Source organism: Hibiscus syriacus, unplaced genomic scaffold (genome assembly GCF_006381635.1).
Source record: "Hibiscus syriacus cultivar Baekdansim isolate YM2019G1 unplaced genomic scaffold, ASM638163v2 tig00112071_pilon, whole genome shotgun sequence".
In the NCBI taxonomy this organism is placed as follows: domain Eukaryota; kingdom Viridiplantae; phylum Streptophyta; class Magnoliopsida; order Malvales; family Malvaceae; genus Hibiscus; species Hibiscus syriacus.
This window is the reverse complement of record NW_024063248.1, coordinates 34,869-39,343: the sequence shown is the minus strand read 5'-3', so window position 1 is coordinate 39,343 and position 4,475 is coordinate 34,869.

Here is a 4,475-nt window from a genome sequence, read left to right as displayed (position 1 = left end):
GTCTTTGAAAAATGCAGACATTCTGAGGCTAACAATGATTTTAACATATGATGACATGATACATTAAAGCATGGAAGCATACGAGGTTTCAGATACTTGAAAATGGTCTGAAATATTTGAATGATCGTCATTTGTATTGATGGAATTTGAGAAGAACAAAAGCAAGTTCAGGTTTAAAGGAAAATATCAAGACGATTGGTCGAGATAAAATCTATGACGAGACTAAGTCAAGAATGAATAGCAAAAAAGGGTCCATGTTTGAAGAAAAAAGATACCCCAAAATTTTATCATCGCACACATCTAGGCATAAATAGGGTCATGACATTCATAAATGCATGATAGAAAATACAATGTTATGTTTGCCAGTTTTTTCAAAAGAAAGCTGGAAATTCAAGATATTGAAATTTTGAAATATGAATGATCAACTCAAAATCCCTAAAAAGAGTGATATCAAAAGATTACATGAGCTTAGTATCCACAGAAGAGTAGTGGAACAAGTTCTTTTCAATATTGCAGATTTAGTCTCCACAGAAGAGTAGTGGAAGCAAACCAACCTCGAATATGATTTTCACGAAAGAGTCATGAAACAAATTCTTTTCAAGCCAATAAAGCCTTCACAAAAGAGTAGTAAAGCAATGAAAATCAAGCCTTCACAAAAGAGTAGTGAAGCAAGATAAGATCAAAAGTTTGATCTCCAAGGAAGAGTAGTGGAGAAATTTTTATCAAATAAAAGGCCACTCGATGAAAACTATTTGTCTTTTTTATCTTTGCTTTATTCTTGTTTACACAAAAATAAGCAAAGAGGGGCAATTGTCGACAATGGTTTTCGTCCGAATGACATTTATATATATATAATATTATATTTATATTATTATCATTATAGATATAATAAATATAATAAATATTATTAGATTTATATTATTAGATTTATATTATTATTATTATTATTATTATTATCAATGTTATTAAAACCGGACCGGACCGGCCGATTCGACCGGTTGAACTGTGAACCGGTGGCCTGTCCGGTCCGGTTAACTCCCAAAACCAGATTAGCACAGAACCGGTAAAGAACCGGCTGAAAACTGGGAAAACCGGGGTGAACCGGCTGAAAACTGGCAAAACCGGTTTGAACTGCCGGTTCACTTTTTTTCTTTTAAAAAATTAAACCAAACGACGTCGTTTGTTCAACGAGCCGAGTCAAATTCGAGTATTGCTGAGCTCGACTCGAACTCGAAAACTTTAAAAGTAAGCTCAACTCGACTCAAAAACTCACAAGCTAAAAATTATCAACTCGAAATATAATATTAAAACTTGAAATCGAAAAGGCTCGAACTCAAAAAAAATTTAGAAGTTCGATTGAAGCATAAAATTTGAGCTCAATTGAAGCCTAAAATTTGAGCTCAATTGAGGCGAAAGAATAGTTCACTTTGTGCTCACCAAAAGGCTCCATGATTTTGAATGTCAAATTACCTCTATTATTTATAGAAGTAAGTTGGGATGCTCTTATATGTTTCTTAGCCATGTGAGATTGTTTTGTTATCATATTTTTACTCTTTAAACTTTTGGGATACTCTTCTATGTTTATTAGCCATATGGGATTGTTTTTTTTAAAACAATTAAATCAAATGACATCATTTGTTATAATTTTTTTAAGCCCCAATTTTATTTTTTTGATTATAGTTATATAATTATATTTATTATTTAATATGTTTTACCTTAAATAGTATGTTGTAGTTTATTTGAATCATTTTGTTTCACTTGATTTTATGGTTTTTCATTTATACATATTATGACTTGTGATATTTTTATACCTTTTAATATTGTAAACTTAAAAAAAATGTTACATATATATTAATATTGTTTTGAATATTATGTAAAATTAAAAAAAATATTATTTTATATAAAATCCGGTTCAACCGCGGTTGAACCCGGTTAACCAGTGAACCAGTACCTTCACAGGTTTAATATCCGGTCCAGTTTTGAAAACATTGATTATTATTCTTAATGGTTACAATTTTACAGGACCCAAATTACAAACCCAAAGGCCCAAAGGAGATACTACCCGAAGCCCAATTACAACCAGACCCAGGCTTAGACTTGGCCCGAGCAGCCCAACCAGCCCAAGAAGCAAACCAAAGTTTAGCTAGGGTTTCCACACAAGGTCCCAGTGCCGCATGAATCATAATCGTCTGATCCAGATGCCAATCCAACAACCAGTAGTGAACCAGTCAAACCCTAGGGTACTCATTGTAACCCCAGGGCTATTACGGTGCCACCGTAGATATGATAATGCACCCAACTTCTCCACCACACAGCTCATCTCCCCTAGGGTGAGTCACCACCGTAGCTCTGGTGACTCACTGAGGTACACTTCATTAACTGGTCTAAAGAGAGCATCGAAGAACCCTATAAATAGGACAATCCTATAAGGCAACGAAAACGGGCAAAAAGAGTAAGCAAGCACCCAATACACAACAACCAAAATCCAGAAAAATATAAGGAAGAGAGTGAGAGAAGCCTTACCCTCGTTGGAGCACTCATGTACCTCTACGCACCGCTAGAAAAGACGAATCATCGAAGGTATATTTCTTTAGATCTACTTTGATTTAGGGTGTTTTTGGGAAAAAAAGGGTATTGGATTCGTGTTTAGGGGAAAATGAGGAGTGATTTGGTATATTTTGTTGTTATCCGACCATCGTGGGTGGTGGCCGGCGGTGGCTATTGACACCGGCGCATGGTGGTCGACCGTGGACGAATTCCCTCCGGTGAGGGAATTTTTAGTGAGAAGCAAATGAGAAAAAGAGGTGTGATACCTCTTTGGCCCGGTTGGACCCTATTTATACCCCTCCCCAAACGGTGTCGTTTCGGGGAAGGACGTACCTGTATTTTTGTAACTTTGCAATTTGGTCACTAAAAAGCATGTTTTATTATATTTTAAAATATTTTTTCAGCTTTATTAAATTTTATTTTAGTCATTATTACATATATATACATATTTAGGTTAAATATCATATTTAATCCTTCAAGCATTAATAGTTCGTGTTTTAATCCCTTATTAGTAATTAGGGTAAATTACATAATTAATACATAATTATACTATTATTTCGAATTGAGTTAACTAATTTCAATATTATATGTTTTAAATAAAAAATTATTATATGATTAATCATTATTAATATTTTATGTTTATTATTATACATGATACATAATTTTATAATATAATTTTTATATTAAATGCTATAATAAGTCTATTAATATTTATGTTAAATATTATTTAGTAATTATTTAGTATTTATATTATTTGTAAATTATTTTAAATACAAATCTATCATTTACTGCAAAGACATTTAATTAATAAATACCAGTACCAATTTTGGGCGTTATGGGAATACTAATTCTTTTCCATACGTAACCGACTCCCGAACTCATTTTTATGGTAAGCAGACCTGAGTTGTATTATTTTAATATTATTCTTAGGAATATTTATTAAAATAATATGACATTTTGGTGACCAATCTCACCGAATAAAAGATTGGTAGCGACTCTACAATTTGGTGTTTTATCTGATTCATGGAGGATATGCACTTACTTTTTCGAGACTAGTTACACCGTCTGGGGTGTATTACTTGCACTCTCCATCGGTAGGGTAGAGAAACGTCTCGACGATATGTTTAGAACATAATACATATACATATATGAACGCATATACAAGATATATAAATAAGGGACCTAAATGCTTTAATTCAAGAAAAAAAGGCCAAATCAAGCTTCATTCAAAATTAGAATGGTTACACGCATGGTATATCCAATATATTAAGAAATACACTTCATGGATAAAACCCAAAACAAATTAAAGAGGGACTCATCTTTTTCTTTTACCATAGATTAACACGAGAGAGAGGAGTAGGGGAGAGCACGCTGCCGTCTCCTTGCTGGCAAAGGGAGAACCACCGTTTGCCGTCGGTCTCCAGAGTCTGTTCAACGCCAAACTTCAAGGGAAGGTTCGTCTCGATGCCAAAAGCACGAATCCGGCCTTGATTTCATCAAAAAATACCCCAAGCTTCACAAAGTGGTCGAAAACTGTTTGGTTTTCCCACTCTCCGATGTCCTCATCTGACCGTTGGATCGAGTCCATTTTGAAGTATGTTGGTCCCTTAACCCGTGCGCATCTATGAACAGTCTGGATCTACTGTCCGATAACTAGAGCTGCAGCCATCGAAGATCCGATGGTAAACTTCCCTTTTTTCTTTTTCTTTATTTTTATTTCGAATCTGTTGCTCCTGGTTTTTCCTCCTCTTTGGTTCCCCTTGCTTGCGTTTAAATAGCCTAGTGATTAGCTATTTTTAGAGACATTTTAGAGTCCCACTTGGACTCAAATACCTCAGTTTTTAGTGTTTCAATAGTACTCAAATACGTTGGTTTGTTTTTTGAATCCCACTAAATTGGGGTTATTGAATCATGGTGGTTGAGTGTGT